Genomic DNA, 20716 nt, shown 5'->3' with positions numbered 1-20716 from the left:
GTTTTCACTTAAAAATTTTTTCAGTAACACCTGTTTCTGTTTCGACTCTGTTAGTAGTAACGGTCGAGGGTCGTATATCACAGGGTGCTTAACAACATTAAGGACTTTTTTACAAGGTTGCACGTCTGTTTTAGGTTTTTTTTACACTTTGGCGATTTGCATTGAAATCTCTCATGAATTGTCGACTTTTTGGCGAAGAACATTCAAGAGTTGAACTGACATAAAAATAAGATTCCTTTCAACAAAAATTTAACATTATTTTAAAATGTTTGCTTTTCTTAAGTGTATTACCAACACCGGACATCGTAAAAAGCCCCCTCGTAACAAGTGCACAAGTTCGATTCATGTTCTTGTAGTCTCTCTTTCCTCGACCGTTCGCGTTTAAAAGTTCTTCGGCTGGCCCGGCAGTTGACGACTCGTGTTTGCGGACGCCGGTCCTATAGTGCACCCCCGCACTCAAATACCGTGTGAAACGCACGTAAAAAAGGGATTTTTTCGTGAGTGATTTTTCTGTTAGTTTGAAAAAACGGTAGTTTTAGTGTCATTGGATTTTTGCTGTCATTGGTGCACATCACTTCACCATATTGTACCAATTACGGAGATATAGGAACCCTTCACAAATCACTGGTAAGATTGTTTTATGTTTTTAGGGGTGGTTGGAGTATGGATCAAGTTTTCTACAGAGTGTACCCAGTACCATAATTTTGAAAATTTGGTAGTATTTTGAAATGAGCACTTCCGGTTATACCTATTAAAAGAAACACCCTGTATATTGTTTTTTTTTTGATTCTACGGCAAATTCTAGACACTTATTTGTATTTGTTTCTGAGATATTTAACATTATTTTCAAAAAATTTGACATTTGCACTACCTAAAACAGTTATAATTTTCGCATATCTGATAACGTTTTTCTCTTGCTTTTTGTGTTTTGTCCTGGGTGTTTACACTGCAGGCGTCTTAACTTTACCACCCCCGTTTCTTGGGGTAATTGGGGTTGTAACACCAAACCACTTGCACTCGTACAAACGGGACAGTGTAATGAACATTTTGAGGTACTTTTCACTTCTAGAAACGCACTTTGTTGTCAGTTACCAGCTTTTTGGAGTAAAAGTATGGAGAATATTGTTTGAATCCGCTCCTTTTTCGACCATAATACCAAACTTTCAAAATTACGGTTGGTGAACCACCCTGTAGTGAACTACTTAACCCACAGCCAAAACCCACACACATTTGCAAATCGCTCCAAATTCAGTCAAAGTTAAAACATCCACCCTGTAAAAAACATGTTGAAAGCCAAATGGCCTCCTTTTGTAATTCGATAGCTCTAATTTCCACCAATAACGACCAACAAAAAAAAATTGATCAAGTTCTTAATGATCGATTCGACCTCAACGAACCAACCAAAATGGCATTGGATGTTCCTTTATATACGTCGCAAGTAATTAATAGAGCAACTACTGGTTTACGCATTACTGTCCAGTAATTACGTCGCCGTCTGATTTCTGTTGTAGACTGTTGTGTCACGTTATCACCCGTTAAATTACTACTCTAGGAAGTAAAACGAATACTTGTATAGTTTAATCAAGCCGTAATAATAACAGGGACAGAAAAAAAAAACAGAAAAATGCATGTGGTAGTACGATATTGATTTCGGTTTCAAACGACCTAGAAATTTAAACCAGATCAACAAATAAGAAACAAGGTTATATTATTTACATATGTACCAGCTTTCCGATATGAAAAATGATCTCTGGTAGTAGGTAGGCAATTTTCGTGAATCAATTCTACCTGATGTTGGGCAACGGTTAACGGTACCATGGAATTTGCTTTTTAATTTCCATGTCGATTTATATAGAGTAAAACTGTTCAAACTTCTTTTGTAATCCTCAATTAGCTTGCGCTTGTTATTTACATTTTCCCGCATATTACGTTCTCATTTCCTTAATTTATAACTTTCCGTCCATAGGTCGCTATATGTAATCAATACAGAAAAAGTAAGCGATTTTGTTTAATTGGCATAAAATACGACCCTATTGGATATTGGAATTTGTCGGTCTCGTAGGTGGAACTAATTTAGTTTCGCACAACACTCTTTCATTTCAATAAACGTCCTTGCTCTTTTACTGGCCGGCAATTATTACAGTTTGTCAAATAACTTTCTTTGTACATTACACGGTTCGGTACTTTCGTGTAATCAAATGTCTAAATCGAATAATGGTTTCTAAATTAATCACAGGTGGATATTTATAGACAACCATGTGATAACAACCTATTTATTTATTTTTTCACACTTTAATGGAAGTATGGTTGTTTTTGTGTTTGGCTATACAATAATTGTAATATACATATGAATGGAAATTTCAAAATTATACATAAAAAACTCTTGACTCATAATAGGGAGAGAGAACTATTGCATACCTGTAGACAAAGACGAAGAATTTTTTGTGACATATGTTGTTATTCAGCAGCTGGTCACGTGATCAGTCCATCAAGAAATCTGCTAAAGACATTGTGACCAATTGTCACTTTTTCCAAAAATGGACACTTTTTTATATTTGAATAGATATAGAACCTTTCCAGCTTTCAGCTTGCTGCTTTTTCTCGACCAATCACAAACTATGTACTAAAGTTTTTTTAACATACTTATTGTTTTAAACATTACACTTAAACCTAACAAAAATGAATAATAAAACGTTCAACCAATTTAGCGTGTGCCACCCTGTACAGGGTGTCTCATTATAAACGACCCTCCATTTAACTTTTTTGTTTGTTTTGTTTTAAAAAATTTTAATCGAATTTCTTCTAAAGATTGTCCAGGATGTCCCAAAAAAGTGTGACAGACCAAACTTTTGTTTTTTTTTTTAAATAGAACACCCTGTATATTATTCAACTGTTGAATAGAGCAAGTCGAGACGATTTCAACAAAATATGGTTTGTTGGATTTATCTGTAATACTTTTCCCAAAAAAACTGAAACAAAAAACGAGTATTAACAGACGAATTAACATATTCCATTGCAAATAGTTATTTATGCAACAAGTGCAAAAGGTACATCTTTTTTGCACGCAAGTGAAAGTTGCTATACGATACAGAAGGTCGAGTTTAACAACACGTAAGTGCAAAAACGACTTTGTTGCACTAGTGCAAAAAAGTAAAATATTATACATTTGCTGTGCTTTTGTCATCAATCAAAAAAATTGTACTTTTTTGCACGATTTTATAAAAATAGTAAGTAAATAAAGTCAATATTATTCATTTAGTACTACAGTATAAATGAATAATATTAAATTTAATATATATTTTTTTAATTTAGACCATTTTCTGTTCTTTTTTTTTGTTTTGAAACGGAATTGCGTGTATTAATGACTACCATTATAACCACCCCTTGTGCAACATATAGTATTCTAATTTGGTTAATAATATAATGTTTATAATTGTAAAAAGGCTTTTCTTAACAATTTTTCGATAATAGCTCGTGTTACAAAAGAGATAGAGTACTGCAGTTTTCACACAACGATAGATAATCTGTAGGGGTCCTAGGTAACTTGAGATAGAAACAGAAATGTAAACAAGGCAGACTTATAGTAGGACATGCAAGTCAAAGTGAGATAAAGTCCATTGCTGAAGCTGTAGCGTTGCATTTGATTTTTTTCGAGATATCTAAGATGAAAGTGCAATTTTTGGAAAAACGACCTCTACCGGAAAGACTAGCGGTTGATTTAGAACGCTGAAAATTATTTCACGCACTTCCTCTTGGCCAAATTTACTAATAAAAAAAATTTCTTGTAGCCATACTATGTATAGTTTCCGACGAATTGAGTCACCCTGTACAGGGTGGACCAAATTGGACGTGTTTAAATAGGAAGTGCTCTTATTAATGGCTAAAATTGAAGTCGGTGTCTGAAGCACAAATTTGGTACAAAACTTAGGTCCGGTTGTACAATCACAGTTCAAAGACTAGTTCAGTTGAACTGCGACTGGTACTTGAACTTTGCCATATGAAATGCATTGCTGTCAAGGAGACGTTTTGGGCTTGAACCAGGTTTTAAGGTTTTGACAACTGGCCTTAATGGCGAAAACCGTTTGTTAATATCTGTCACCGTTTGACAGATATAGGGTACTTCTCAGAATTCGTACCTTTCTTCAAAACTGTCTAGCGTCTTCCAGGTGCGTTATTTTTTATTTACTGAAAATATATTTCTACAGCAACTTTTAGCGTAGAATTCAGTAGTGTAAATAGTTTTTTTTTTTAAATGGAACACCCTGTATATTATTTCATTTTTGAAAACTTGATAAAATTATGATTCTAATGACATATAACACTTGATGTTTAAAAATTTTTTCTTTTTAACGATTTTTTGTGCGTATCTCGAAAACAGTGTCTATTAGAAAAAATCTATTTACACTACTGGATTCTACGCAAAAACAATAATGCACTTGGAAGAAGAAAACTGAGAAGCATTCTATATCTGTCAAACGATGCCAGATATAAACCAACGCTTTGTGTCAAATTTCAGCTTCAGACACCGACATAAGAGCACTTCCTATTTAAATACGTCCAATTTGGCCCACCCTGTACAATACGAAATCACTCAATTGTTGAAAAGGGAAGTCAGGTATTACACGTTTGTCTGATCATATACAGGCAAAGTACTGAAGCTCTTCACCGGATATCCTCATGACGCGTATTTTTTTTGTCAGTCAACCTTAACTTTTACCTGTCCGTAAACTCTCGTTAAGTCTTGAATTTTCTCGACCCGCAACGACCATCACGATCAACCTGGTTGTTTATTTATATTTTATATGAAAAACCGTTATTATTATCTAGTGTAACACCTCAACCTACATTAGATTGCTTGGAATTAACATTATATCATTCGATCAGCAGCGTTGCGATTTTAATGTGTAAAATAGAAAAATGAATCAGGCCGTTAAGTAACCGACCGCGAGTAATTTTATTCGTTCTGTGTGAATCTTTAACCGTAATTGAAGGAAATGTTAATTTGTTATTAATGATGTCACATCACAGGCGCCATATTCCGTTATATTGTGTGAGTAATTGCTATTACGTTGAATATAACGTAAAACAGTTTTAGATTGAGAGTGTTAAAGTAATTTATTGATTTTGGCCAAAAAGGTAAACCAACCATAGAGATAACCGTGTAACGGATAGAGAAACATTGATAATTGCAAGCGCGAGACAAAGACAGAAAAGCTAAAGAATGTTCAAGTAGGCGAAAATTTTCCTGCAATGTTGCCAAACGTCTTTCGAAATTTGTCAACCACATTGACAAATCTCGAAAAAATTGATGATTCAGATCTGACAACATTGCCACGACCTATTCGCATGCTTGACTTTTTATTAAGTTTCCTGTCTTTGTCTCGCTCAAGCAAGTATTATTCTTTCTTTGTCAATGACACAGCCTGTTTAAGATCCTTGCACGTTTTTCAAAAACCAATTTAACATCTTCGATTTCCAATTTAATTACGAAATACAGGGTAATTCAAATTCGACCCTCACCATTCTCAGATAGGGAAGGATCTCAGAAACCATAAGAGATACGAGAAAGTTTAAATTGGGGCAAAGTTGCGCAATTTAAAGCTCAACCAAATGCTGTTTTAAAAATTTTCCGAAGTACTTCCGAAGATATCCGAAAAAAACTGAAAATTTGATTTTTTGTTTTTATTTATTTCTAACCTTATTTGAAGAGATATCCCAAAACTAAAAGCATCTTTTCATTGCTACTTTTTCCTAACTATTCAATGATGGACTCAAATTTGCCACACGACGTTTCGTTTTTTGTCACTCATCATCAACTTTCTTTTTTTCTTGGATTTTTAGCCCACCAAATGGTACGTTTTATTCTGATTTTAGTGATGTATAATAACTTATGATTGAGTATTTGTTTTTTTATGACGTGTTTTAAATTTATTTAGGTTTGACAGCTGTTACACAGTTTTATTGAGTAGCCACGTGACCGCTTAAAAGTTTTTAATATCACGTGAATCAAACACTATAGGCGTTTTCTTTCGACCCATGATTTCGGATCCAAAAGCGTTATGATTTAAAAGTCACATGGCACCATGATTACAAAATTACACGAAGGTTACGTGACTTTTGGATCCGAAATCACAAACCGAAAGAATACGGCTTATATTTATAAGGGTTAGCTAATCAAAAGACAACACCGTCATTTTAAGTTTGACATCTGTCAGTCCAACCGTCACGTCTGTTTTAACCAATGAGGAAAAAGAACAAGTATCAGGAGGTAACAATAATACAAATTATAACCCGTTTGTGCATTAAGCGAGGGGGACGGAAGTTGATTGCGCATTCGCCTACTGCGCAGTTGAATTGACGCAAAGTCATTGTCAGTTTGGAGTTTCAAACCCGCAAAAATTTGTTGTTTGTATTTAGTGTTAATTTGTTTTGTTTGTTTGTGGTTCTTTAACAGTTGAGTTTTGCAAATTTAAATTAAGTTGTACAGTGGACAATAATAATAGTGTTTTATAGTGCCAAACGAAAGTTGACGGCCGCCATATTACTCCCCCTCTCCCCCTTATTTCTGTCACCCCCTTTGTTTGCTATTGCTCCTTCCTGCTATATTTTTTTTATTCATTGGTTTTAACACTGAAAACCAGTAAACGTAAATTATCGGCGGCTACCTTTGGCAAATTTATTTAATAAACGTGTATTTTGTATCCCGCTCTATCAAATATCATTGAAACAGTATGTTATTAGTTTTGCATGTGACTAGCGTTTCAAAACAAACGACCGCATGCACCGAGTCATTTTAAAGGGATAAGTTCAGACTGTGATATTCTTTGTAGTGCATGCTATTGAACTTACACAGTCTAATCTTAAAGCTATTTTAATCAAGTGCATTTTGACAGCTGTCAAACGTCAGGTTTGAACACAGACAGTCGACAGGTCAAATGACGTATGGTCCAGGGCACTAATGGGAGCGATGCACGTCATCAGTGAGTTTGACGTTTTAAAAATGCATTCGTATTGCTTAGCGATTAGTTGCGACCTGTAGCGCTCTCTTTCTAACACGCGCTTATTAACTGAACGCAATTCGGACACAAACGTGACCTTCTCGATTTCGACGTTTAACGAGTTATGTGCGTTGTTGCCAGATTGCTAGTTGACCGTTTCCTGTTTTTGTTGTTGATGACTTGACTAAAAACTGCTTACAGAGAGAGACAAAAAAAAACTCAATATTGACTAATATTGTTATTAAAAATTCTCTGTTAAAAAACTGCGTCAACTTCTATATAAGAAGTAAATAAAAGCAAAATTTGTGTAAAGTTTGTGTTTTAATGAAAAAAACTAAACATCTGGCAACGTGGCGCGTTAAACGTCAATGACGTGCATCGGCCAATATATTGCCGTCTACTGTATGTCTATTTAACGTGAATGGCAGGTAGTTTTAATATTATAATAATATAAATGTGTCACAAAAATCATAGTTTCTTTTGATCAATATTTTGAAAAAAGTTTATCTCACTTAACCTTACGCACGCCTAATCTTTTGGACCGTGAAATTGTCAAGGACGCATTTTGTTAAATAAATAATGATTTTGTGTATGGAATGCCGACAGAATCCTATAACTTTTAATTATCCGAGGCTATCAATTATTAATGTTCATCTGGACGTAAAACGGTTTGAACTTGATCTATTTTTTTCGTTGATATTGACCGCGGTTTGCTTTAAACTCAAATTGAGCAATTAGAATTGCAAACATTTTATTGAATTTTGGCTGTGCCTTCCAGTATTTATTTGCTTTGAAAAGTACTAGTTTTACTAAAAAAATGTCGTTCCAGTACAAGCAATACGGGGTGTCCCTCACGGGAACTTCCATGGTTGATATTTCAAAAGCTACAAAAGATAACTTTTTGAAAATTTCAGTGATTTTCACGTTTTCACACTTTGAACCGTCATAGCTCTTAATCAGATAAAGATATAGAGCAAAACAGTTTGCATGTTCCTATCTTAACTTTTTAAGATCAATCCGGTAACATTTTTAAAATTTGACAGGTGTCAACAATTTATAAGAGTAAAAAAATTGACACCTGTCAATCTTTGCAGTATGACCTTGGCATACCTACACCGGAAAAAGTTAAGATAGGAACATGCAAGCTCTTTCTGCTTAAGAGCTATAAGGCGTTTCAAGATAAGAGATACTCCCTCTGGTGATCAGTTTTGAAAACAGTTTCGGACATTCCAGCTGTCATTTCTCCGTTTGTTTACATTGATTTTGGTTAGGAATTTAGCACATGAAGTGACAGTGTGTCATATTATTTATAATGTTAGGTTAGAAAAGGGTTGCCCGATTTTAGTTCAACTGGCGCTGTATCTTAACTTGAAACGCTAATAAGACTACAAAATCTGAAAATGTCATTTTTCATACGGCAATATGTCGAAAACCGTTGCAGATAGATAACCTATCATACATGAAACATACTTGAAATCTTTAGCAGAATCTAAAAATATAATAATAAACAGGGTGTTCCATTTAAAATAAGCAAGTTACTTCCGGTATAACCAACTTTTTGAAAATACCTATTTTAGGTTTTAATGTTTCAGCTCCTTACGATTTTCCCATAATTGATTGCGGCGGTTCATGGTGGACGACCTTGTATATTTTTGAAAATATCCATTACAAAGTGATATTTGGCGCCCTGTCATATTAAGTAAATGCCAATAATACCTCTACATCTATTCTCTATTTTAGTTATTTTGGTATTTTTTATTTTTATTTAAATCAATGATTTAGACAAAGATGAAGCATAACTTTATAAGTAACATGTGTCAAACAGTTGATCACGGGACCACTTGTGTCAGGAACGTCAGATTAAAGTATTGGAACCAACTTTCAAACGTCATTGACAGATGTTACTTAAAAGTTTATTGGTATCCTTGTCTAGAATAGTCTAGATCATTGATTTGAATGTGAGTGTTCAATACCAAGAAAATCACATTCTGAACTTAAACCCAGTAAAATTACACTTCAAAAAATGTATCTTTATTAAATTTACTTTTTGTGTAATAATTCAATATTTTTTAAAATTTAAATGGAAGCACAGTGAGTATAGTTCTCGCGGAGTGAGTTTACCGGTGCGTCACGAAGGCTATACGTCATTTATAATCATATGAATCAAATCAAGTTTTCGTCAACAAACCTGTTGTGTTCATATTATAGAAACGGGCGTGCCTAAAGCTTGGTCACGTTTAAAATTTTGCGTGTATTATCAGTCAGAAAGTAGAGATCTTTGGCTGCAAATTTGCACTAAAACAACCTTATACCAAAGCAAATCAAAAATATCTTGACCGAAATAACATTTTTTATTTATGAGAAGTCTCCGTTTGGATCATAGAATTCCGTCTAAATTTGAAACCTAATTTATTTACCAAAATTCGCAGAGATGTATCACCAATATGCCACCATTTTCAGGTTGCAATCCACTTATTTTATTTTAAACCCGCTAGAAAACATTTAATTTTTTCTATGACTTTATTATTAATATGTTTGAAGAAATTTTTATGAAAAATCTATAATGCAACCCAAAAATCTCAGTCTCTGAAAACAATGAAATGTTAATAGATGTTTCTTACAAAAGTAGATATATTTTACTTTTATTAACATACTGTTGCAAAGCGAACTTTTGATTATTAGTTAGGATTTCTTTAGTTATTTGTTGTTACCCCTGTATGTTACGTTGCTTTGTTTACGTTCTACATTCTTTTGTCTGTGTTCTAGAAAATCCTGGCTCCGTTGCTTATATAGAGAGAGATTTATGTTATAGCTTAATGAGTGTGAGAGAGAAAGTCAATTTCATGAATATTTGGGAATTTTCTAGAAACCATGGAAGCCTATATAAGCAGCTGAACCAGGCCTGGTTAGTCAGTTGTTGAGTTGATGGTTGTAGTGAAGTCGAAGTTGTCAGATAACGAGGTTAAGTGTCAGTGTCAGTTTATTGTTTGTAAACAATATACAGTGTTGTTCAAGAAGTGTGTTATTAAGGAGTACGACGGTACATTTGGTGTCAGAAGTGGGATTGGAGAATCGAAGAAGAGATCCAGAGGAAGACAGAAGCAGAAGGTGTGTTGAATGCCTGTGAGTACACGACAACAAAGCGCCAAAATGGATGAAGGAATGAAACAACTTATGGAGATGATTCAAGTGATGAAAGCAAGTCAGGACCAAAAGTTCGAAGAAATGAAAGCGAGTCAAGACCAAAAGTTCGAAGAAATGAAAGCAAGCCAAGACCAAATTAAAGACCAGTTTCAACAACAAGATATGACAAAAGGGCCAACAGCAGCGGATTCCAAGCCGGTGATCAGGTCTGGTTATACAATCCTGCTCGAAAGAAAGGAAAGTCGCCGAAGCTACAGAGGTCATGGGAGGGACCCTACGACGTTATAAAGCGTCTGAACGACGTCGTCTACAGAATACAGCGAGGACATCGGGCGAAAATGAAAATAGTTCACCTGGATCAACTTCACCAGAAGAAAGAAAGTAACCCTTTGTTCTCCACCAGTTTTGGCTTTTCCACGACCTGGGGAAGAGTTTATTGTGGACGCAGATGCTAGTAATATTGGTTTAGGCGGAGTTTTATCTCAAATCCAAGATGGTGAAGAACGAGTGATCGCCTATTTCAGCAAATCACTATCAAAGCCAGAGAGAAATTATTGCGTAACCAGGAAGGAGCTGTTAGCCGTAGTGAAAACATTCGAGCAGTTTCACAAATACCTGTACGGACAACGATTCAGACTAAGGACGGACCATGCCTCTCTGAAATGGCTATTTCAATTCAAAAATCCAGAAGGACAAATAGCTCGATGGTTGCAAAGACTTCAAGAGTATGACTTCCAGATTGAACACAGAAAGGGACGTTTGCACGGAAACGCGGACGCAGTGTCACGAAGACCTTGTGTGGAAGGTTGCAATCACTGTAAACGCCTGGAGATAGCTGAATTTGGAAAGCCTTGTCGAAGGATCGCTCTGAAAAATGACATCGCATGGGATCGGGAAAACTTGGCTGCCGATCAACGAGAAGACCCCGATTTAGGACAGATAATTAACTGGAAAGAGCGTGGAGAAAGACCAAATTGGGAGGAGATTTCCGCTAAGTCTCCAACATTAAAGGGATATTGGGCATTATGGGAGTCCCTTATTATTGATGGAGATTTACTAAAAAGAAAATGGGAAAGTCCGGATGGGAAAGAAGAACGACTACAGGTAGTTCTGCCAAGAAACCGAGTTAGTGACGTACTGAAAGAAGCCCATAATGGAATTGGTGGAGGGCACTTTGGCATCAACAAAACGTTAAATAAAGTTAGGGAAAGGTTCTATTGGCTACAAAGCCGCTCAGATGTAGAAGATTGGTGTCGGCGTTGCGCAGACTGTTTCAGTAGCAAGGGTCCCAAAACTCGAAGCCGAGGATGTATGAAGCAGTATATTGTCGGAGCTCCGTTTGAGAGGATTGCCGTTGATGTAGCTGGACCTTTTCCCAAAACTAATTCCGGAAATCGCTATGTCTTGGTCGCAATGGACTACTTCAGTAAATGGCCAGAAGTGTACGCAATACCAAACCAGGAAGCCGCTACTGTAGCAGAAGTTCTGGTTGACAACTTCTTCTGCAGATTTGGAGTACCGAGGGAGCTGCATTCGGATCAAGGGCGTAATTTCGAATCGGCAGTATTCACGGAAGTGTGTGACCGATTGGGAATTAAGAAAACCAGAACTACTCCATTACACCCACAGTCAGACGGAATGGTGGAACGTTTCAACCGGACACTAGACAACTACCTAAGGACAGTCGTCGATAACAATCAGACAGATTGGGATCAGCACATTCCGTTGTTCCTGATGGCTTATCGATCGGCAGTACATGATTCCACTGGCAAAACACCAGCTAGTGTTGTCTTTGGAAGGGAGCTTCGTTTGCCAATAGATCTTCTTTTTGGACGACCGGAAGAACCCCCAGCCTCTTGTGATAGCTATTCAGAAAAATTGGCGCAACGCTTGCACGTGATCCATGAGGAAGTCCGGCAGAAGTTGAAATTTGCAAGCGACCGACTAAAGACAAGATATGACAAAAGGGCCAACAGCAGCGGATTCCAAGCCGGTGATCAGGTCTGGTTATACAATCCTGCTCGAAAGAAAGGAAAGTCGCCGAAGCTACAGAGGTCATGGGAGGGACCCTACGACGTTATAAAGCGTCTGAACGACGTCGTCTACAGAATACAGCGAGGACATCGGGCGAAAATGAAAATAGTTCACCTGGATCGACTTGCACCTTACCGACCACCCAAAGCTGGTGAAGTTGATGATCGGGACGATCAACTCTAGGAGGGGGGCAGTGTTGCAAAGCGAACTTTTGATTATTAGTTAGGATTTCTTTAGTTATTTGTTGTTACCCCTGTATGTTGCTTTGTTTACGTTCTACATTCTTTTGTCTGTGTTCTAGAAAATCCTGGCTCCGTTGCTTATATAGAGAGAGATTTATGTTATAGCTTAATGAGTGTGAGAGAGAAAGTCAATTTCATGAATATTTGGGAATTTTCTAGAAACCATGGAAGCCTATATAAGCAGCTGAACCAGGCCTGGTTAGTCAGTTGTTGAGTTGATGGTTGTAGTGAAGTCGAAGTTGTCAGATAACGAGGTTAAGTGTCAGTGTCAGTTTATTGTTTGTAAACAATATACAGTGTTGTTCAAGAAGTGTGTTATTAAGGAGTACGACGGTACAATACTATCGTTGTACATATTATATAATGTATTTCGAACATCCATTTTAATGCTTCCAGATAAATCAGTGGTCTTGGCCGGTCGATAATTTCTGGATTTACGTTTTCTAGGTGAGGAAATCATAAGATTACTTGTTTGCTTTTTCCGAATCGAATAAACAGTTTTGAGGGAAATTTTCAAAGCCGCTTCAACCTTCTAGTATCAAAAAAAATACATCAGGAAGAATATGTAAGGTCTTAAAATGTATTATTTTCTTCCTGAACAGATGATAAAGCTTCTAAAGGTCCTCCATTGGTTTTTTCCAATTCAAAATATTCACAAAGGTTAAGAATTAACTGCTGGGCTTGTCTGTGGAGAATTTTTCCAGGCATTTTCTAAAAAAATACTGTAATAGTAAGTAATTCCGAATTTACGAAAAACCAAATGGCTAAATAAAAACCACAATAGACACTCCCACTTTTTTTTTAAAACAGGTTAGTAATTGTGCCAATTTTGGTTAGATCGTGACAGCCGACATAAAAAAAATAAAAATATTAACAATAATATTATGAAAGTACTTACAGAATGTTAAAAGCGTAGAAACAATAGCTCTTAAAAGAACTGTGGTGGTGTGGTAAATAGAAAACTTTATAAATGATTAACAACACAAAGAAACGGAAAAGAATTAATAGTAAACAAATCAAATACATTTCGATGGTTTTCAAACTGACAATGACTGAAATAGAAGCGCTAATCAGTAAATGTCTTTTTTTTGGAAGACATTCACTTAGACATTTACCCTTTCTGAAAGTGAACAATAGACAAGGATAAAGTCAATAATGCATTTCTACTTCTAAATCATGGGGGGATGACGCAGGGGTAAACTCAGTCCGCGAGAACAGTATGTTTGGTCAATAAAAAGCAACTCTTTTTGACCAAACTACGAAGGAATGTATTTTTTGACAGTCACAAGGAGTAAATCAAGCTTTCTGACATGACGTCACGTGACTGGGGCAAATTGACACATGTCACTTTGAAGTTTTGCGCCATATTGCAACACTTCGATTGGCATGTTTAGTGCAAAACCAGTGAGTTTCCATAGTGTTTCTATAGGTCTGTTCGCAGAGGGAATCTCCAACTAGTAATCAAAGAAATAGATACATTCATTGGCCACAAGTCAGAAAACGTCTAACTCACGTGAGCAATCAACCAATGAAACTTGACATTTATTGTTTCTGAGTTGGAAACCAGTCAACAGACCTCCGCGAACAGACTACATTAATTTTGCACTACTTGCCAATCAAAAACACCATATTTTTTAAAACTTTCTATACCTGCATATGTATCAACTAGAAAGCTGTCAATAAGACAACAAACACAGGGTGTACTCGCATTGAATTAGTATTACGATCGAGTAAAACAATAAATATTCAGTGGAGATGCCGATGATTTTGGGCGTGTGTCGGTCGCGGCGAGCAATTCATTGTACCGTTTTCGAACTTTTACACCGTGGAAGCCTGAATTATTTATCATCGAGTTGTAAAACCGTGTACTTGGACACGTGAGCTAAATGTCAACACCATAAAGCGACACCATATTAATTATTGTTATTACTTTTATAGGGACAAGCGATTGTATTAAGTCATTTTCATTGAAGACTCGTTCAAAAGGACACGTCCTAAAATGGGTTTTTAGTTTTAAGATAATTATGAGTCATCTCCAAAAGGTGAAAGAAGTGCGTAAACTCAAATTTGCCTTGTTGGTCAGGTACTCACTAGCTTTAAGCTGGACCAGAAAAGCGAAAACCTTTCGTCTTAGAAAGATCATAAAAACGAGTTATGCAACTATTCAAATTAAAAGTACGGAAAAAACTAATTTAATTTTGTCCAAACACACCAAAAACATTAAATCCAAAAAAAAACTTGTAACTGTTGGTCAACATTAATGCTGGGAATTGTTCAGAAATGGACTATCCCTGTTCGAAAAAAAAGTCAATGGACAATGAGCCTTTCCGCCATTCCCCGCAATTTGCAATGCTAATTTTTTTTTATTCAAATTACATTGTGTCGTTATCTTGTTGCATTGAGAACGATCACAATAGCCGTGTTGTTTGAGTTACTTATATAATTTAGAGAATATGCAACGGTGTAGGTGCATTATCCGGGATGCGGATTGCGTTACCAACAAGCTTATGACGTGAAGGAGAAACGGGAATCGAAAGAGAATTGTTTGTTTGTGAAACCCTCAAGTCATGAAAGTAAATGTTATTGCACAGTCGGGTTGTGGAACGAAGCCAGTTTGAGATCCGGGTCAAAAATGAGTTTGCATGTCAAAACATCAATAATTCAACCAATAAATCTGGGTTTGTTATTGATGTGTTCGTTTTTTGTTTTTGAAAAAATATCTAGAATGGAAAAATCTTAACATGAGCTGAATTTACAAAGGTGATGTTTTCCTTCCCTGAGTATGATTTGACTTGATAAAAATATTAATTTTTTTAAGTCCAGTATCACCATTGTTTTTTTGGATTATGAGCAAATCTTAAATTATCTGAACTGAAAATCTTTGATATGTATATAAATCCTATAAATCCTTTGCTATTTGAAATGTTATGCCCGAAGAACATTGAGGTAAATAGCTAGTCCAGGCTAGGCGGTTTCCAAATGTATTTTTCTTTTAAAAGGTTGTAACTGTTGACAAAAAACGTTTTTTTTTGTCTTACCGAAAGACTGACCGACTAACCTTAGCTTGTCAATCATTTGACAACTTTTATTAAATGTAACAAAACTTGTAGCCTTTAAGGTCTAGAGAATGTACGGATGAGCATGAATTGGGAAGGAACATCAAATCAAGTCAAGAAGTTCAGTAATTCTCTGACTAATCTTATTATTAATGTTCATTAGTTAATACTTACTCAATAAATAATATTAATTTAATTCATATCTATTTACTTGTTTGAAATTGCCTACTTATTCGTTTCCTAAACTGTCAATGAACAGAATACAGGGTGGTCCAGTTTTAAGTGTCAATAATTCACCTTTTGATAGCTAATCAAAAAATAAGTTGACTTGCATTATGTCATTTTTCTGAAAAACGTTTCCTAAGAAAGATACAGTCCTCCAAATTTCAATTTAAAAAATCGTTTTATAGTTTAAAACTGAACATCCAAGACTTGTGAAAGTCCAAATTTGTACTGAATAGTCTAAAAGCTTTTTTACTACTAGGAATGGTCTTATTCGACCATTTAGATTCGCTTTCTCAGACTGCCATCCTGGTTGAGTGTCTGAAACTGGCATTCAAGAACCTAAAAAAGTCCGGAAATCAAGACAAAGATTGTATTGTGCATGAAACTCATTTTTTACTACTAAAAATAATATAAAAGTTGACTTTTAATGCTAGAACTGACTTTACTAGGACTAAAGAGTCCAAAAGTATATTTTCAAGACTTTAATTGGTGTACAACTCAATTTTCTGGACTGGACAACACAGTTCTAGCAGTAAATTAAATTTTATGACATTTTATTTCTAAAAATTAGTTCTCAAGACTATTATTGTAGCATTTGGTACCAAAATTTTTTACTTTTATTACTGAAGAAACTTGACTTTTGGAAATAGTCTTAAACTCGATTTTTCAGTCTTAAAAAGCACTAAAAACAGTCTGAATTTTTTAGAGATGCTACAATTTATTGCACCTATGAGTGTAGAAGTCAATTTAATAGTGAAGACGCTTGAAATAACATTTTCAAGACTATGGTCAGTGGACAAACTGGCTTTTAGGCCTGATAAGTCAAAAACTTTGTTAAGATAGTGTTGAAACTCGATTTGAGGCACTGAAAACAGCCTTAAAACACTAAAAACAGTCTAGTTTATTAAGAAATACCCGAATTTTTAGCACTGAGGTGTCTAGAAGTCGATTTAATAGTGACAAAGCTTGGAATGCTATTTTAAGTCTATGAAGAATGTAAAAATTGTTTTTTTAAGTTTGCTATGTCAATAACTTGGTAAAGATAGTCTTGAAAGTCGATTTTCCAAGCTGAAAGCAGTTTTGAAGCACTAAAAATAGTCCAGAATTCGAAGAATGTGAAAAGCAAAGTAAAAAGCACGAAAAGTTCGTTTTCAAGACAAATTTCATGAATCTAATGTCAATGTCCTGCATCTAAGACTATTTTCAAGACTAAAATATTGAAATTTGTCTTCAAATTATGAAAACTTACTTCAAATGCAAATTTTAAGCTTCTGATGTCACTTTTTATTAAGTTCAGTCACATTTTGGGGTTCAAGTCAATTTTTAAGGTTTAAATGTATGAATTTGTAGTAACAAATTCTTGAAAAAGTAGTTTTTATGTCTACAAGTCAATTTTTAGTATTAAAGTCTCTCGATTTGCATGAAAACTGATTACAAACACAATTTTTAAGATTCTGAAATTTTTATCTTTTTTAATTCAATTTTCAAAACTAAAGTCTTTTAGTTTGTCTGGAAACTATGAAAACTTGCTACAATAATATTTTTCAAACTTCTTAAGTGAAAAGTTCCGTTTCCAAGACAATTTTTAAGTTGGGTTAGGTTAGTTTTCAGTCTTTGACCGTAATCACGTGTAATAAAGTGCTTGTTCCAAATTTGATCAATATTGCTCCAACGGTCTGACAGTTATGACAAAAAAAACGATTTTTTAAACAGAAATCTGAAGGACTGTATTTTCCTTAGGAAGCACTTTTCAGGAAAATGACATAATGAATGTCAACTTATTTTTTAATTGGCTATGGATTGGTGAATTATTGACATTTAAAACTGGACCACCCTGTAGAGTAATTATTATTAAGAATTAGAAAACCGAAACTTATCGCAGTTATAGTAAAGGGAGGAGGAAACTAAGATTTCTCCATAATTCTTTTAGATGATTCGAAGGAAGGAAAAAGAAAAAATTAACATTTTGCATACTGAATTCTTACACTACGTGTAACAAAATTTGGATCACGCTTGGTTCCATCGACTAAAAGTGTGTTTTTGGGTCCCAAATAGTGGGAAGCGCCCATTGGAAAATTGGAATAATCTCAGGAAAATCGGAAAATAGCACTTTTTAAGTTTTTGCCAAAATTTGACTTTAATTTAAGGAAGAGAGGTTGTTCTAGGAAGGTCAGGAGACCTTAAAAGAAGCTAACCCAAGATTTTGGTTGGGTTGCCTAACCCATAACCTATTTAAGTTAGTCCATTTTATACCAGTTTTTACCCATTGTAAGCAGTTTTTCGAGATTTTTTAAAGATATCTTCTTTTTCTCAGCAAACGTAAAATCTATAAGAAAATTTTACATTTTTGATTTAAGTCAAAAAACGGACTATTGGCAATATTTTTAACTGTAACACTTAACACATTTTGCATTGCCTTGATACTTAATACATTGCCTGTAAATGTAATATTATTTGTAATTCTGTCTTTATTTTTTATAATATTATTTCTCCTAATCCTATTTCTTCTTTTGTTGATGTAAACTAACAGTTATTGAAAATAACCAACATTAAATTTTGTTACAGCAAAAGTTCCAAAATTGATAAAAATCGTAACAGCCGATGTTTTTAGCTAAATTTATGATAATTTTTGATATTTAAGCGAAGCCCTTTAGTCTTGAATTCTTTCTTATTTAATATGGATCTTCCTTCGTCCTTTTATCCAGGCCCAATCAAAAATTAAAAATTTCAGTTATACTAAAAAGAATTTTGAAAAAATCCCTGAAATGGGTAAAAATTGGTTTAAAATGGCCTAATTTAAGTAGATTATGGGTTAGGTAACCCCACCAAAATCGTGGGTTGGCTTCTTGTGAACACTGTTTCTTCTGACCATCCTAGAACCTCACATTGACAAAAACACCGGGAATGTCGTCTGTTCACTGCTAGAATATAAAGCAAATATTGACAAAAACTCAAAATGTGCGAGTTTCCTGAGCTTATGCCAATTTTCCCACAGCTCTCAATGGCCGTTTCCCACTATTTGGGTCCAAGAAACCCAAAAAAACATTTTATGTCGAAGGGAACAAACATGACCCAAATTTTGTTACAGAGTGTTATTGTATCTTCTTTTCAGTGCGACTTACCATGTTGCAACTAAACTTATCTCATTATATCTCAAGATATAATGAGATAAGACACGATAAGTATCGTGAATAGTTCTTATGGGAATTTCTTTACCTTTTGTATCATTTTTGTACGGTTTGCTTCCTATTTTTGCAATCAATAAATTTAAAAGGTTTTTTTCTTCATTTAAGACTATTTCCTTTCAATCAATAATCCATTAAGTTACATAACCGAGGTGTTTATTACACCTATACAAACAGCAGTGTGTTCTACTTTCTCTGCAACATATTACAAAAATAGACCATAGTGGCCTTTTGAATTAGGTGCAACAATGAATACTAATTCTAACAATAGACAGTTCGATTTCCTAATATTGATCTACTGTAGTAGGAACGAATTCTCCTAGGGCGTTGGACGACCTAAAATTCCTCGGATCAAAATTTTCCGATGATGAATCAAACCAAGTTACCTGACCGGCCAACTATTACAAGAATTCCACACCAGTACTACCCTTGAATGAACGTTTTAGAGTGAGTCACACACGGTCGTGGCGAAAGAATAAATGCTCGTCTGGCACCTTTTTACCTCAAAACCTTATATGAGTTGGTTAAAAGATGCTTCAAGTCTTAGATCAGTGCTGCAAGTGGATTCAATCAGGTTTACGGATCGACCATATAAGAACTTATCCTCAGGTTGGCCGCAATTAGTCGAGTGACATTATTATTTAACAATTAGCTTAGTTGCTGTACCGTTAGCTTATCTAACCATTCTCCAAGGCGGTTGTTAATTATTTTATTTACTTTCCGAGTGTATGTGTATTAAGGTGCAAATGCACATTTACATAAGTTCACTTTTAATTATAAACACACACACATATGAATCCAGACGTATTTGTTGAGTTGATTTGCGCTTACAACTAAGTGTACATCACACATATTGCACTGTTTTTTTGTATTTGAAAAGTATCATCTGCGCAAAAAAATGAGACCAAAACTTTGTTCTTAAAAATGTCCTAGTTTCGAAACAGGTCAACGGATTTTAAGTCCGGTTTACCGTTTTAGGGCTCAATTTATTGCACTTTCTGTTAATGGTCTTGTGTCAGGGTGTTAAAAAAAAACAGGTTTTTTAAAAATTTTTAATCACTGTTGCCAAATTGTTTTTAGCCTCAAACTCACAAATACGAATAATTTCATTGGCTTGAATTATACAAGTCTCTAATAAGTGTGACATACGTGTAACTGCATATTATAAATAGTGAAAAGTGAGAATGCTTTTTCTGGTGGAAATTCCTGGGTATTTCCGACTCCTAACCATTCTACTAAAATTAGTACTCGGGCTAAATTTGGATTTAAAGAAATTCCAAGTATATTTCAAGGTTTCTCAAGAAATTTAAAAATAAAATTTCTAATTTCCTTTAAGATGCTGAAACCTTATTCAGTTGTCTCTGTTGTAATCTTCTATTTGTCAAACACTGACTGAAATCAATATATAATAATAAAATTACTTTTTTTATTATATATTGGAAAATTTGAGCGGTAAAAACCTAAAAATGACTGGTAAATTAAGAAAACTGTGTTTCGGAAGTACAAAGTTTTAAGACGGTTAATTTAAGTGGTTCAACCTCCCCAAACTCGCAAAAATAACCGAGTTACAGGGTGCTCAAATTTCAACCACAACTTCAACTGATTTGAAGATTTTTGTTGCATTAAACACCAAACTCACAAAAATAACCGAGACTGAAAATATTGAAAACAACGTCAAAAACATGAAAAGTGACTGGGGAGGTTGAGAACAAAGTCAAAAACTTAAAAATTGACTAGAAATGTTGAAAACAAACGCAAAAACATGAAAATGGTCTGGAAATGTTGAAAACAAAGTCAAAAACCTGAAAATTGACTGAAAATGTTGAAAATAA

At 34.8% G+C, this 20716-nt stretch overlaps 1 protein-coding gene and 1 long non-coding RNA gene across 3 annotated transcripts in view; one reads left to right on the top strand and one right to left on the bottom strand.

Moving 5' to 3' along the window:
- Nucleotides 1-319: 319 nt before the first annotated feature.
- Nucleotides 320-20716, top strand: part of LOC145728226 (uncharacterized) — a 71594-nt gene continuing 51197 nt past the window's right edge. Inside the window, exon 1 of the mRNA XM_081978317.1 lies at nt 320-627. The gene's annotated coding sequence lies outside the window, so the exon portion shown is untranslated. The remainder of the gene's footprint in view (nt 628-20716) is intronic.
- LOC145728306 (uncharacterized) lies at nt 13074-14282 on the bottom strand. 2 transcript variants are annotated; one of them, XR_014178042.1, is made up of 3 exons: nt 13932-14282; nt 13317-13872; nt 13074-13129 (listed from the first exon to the last, which is right to left on the bottom strand). It is a non-coding gene; the product is annotated as an uncharacterized LOC145728306 (long non-coding RNA). The 2 variants fall into 2 exon arrangements; XR_014178038.1 differs by having other exon boundaries at nt 13074-13872.

This window comes from Ips typographus, linkage group LG1, assembly GCF_016097725.1.
Source record: "Ips typographus isolate SLU linkage group LG1, UJ_Ityp_2.0, whole genome shotgun sequence".
NCBI lineage: Eukaryota > Metazoa > Arthropoda > Insecta > Coleoptera > Curculionidae > Ips > Ips typographus.
This window is presented reverse-complemented; position numbering and strand designations above follow the sequence as displayed.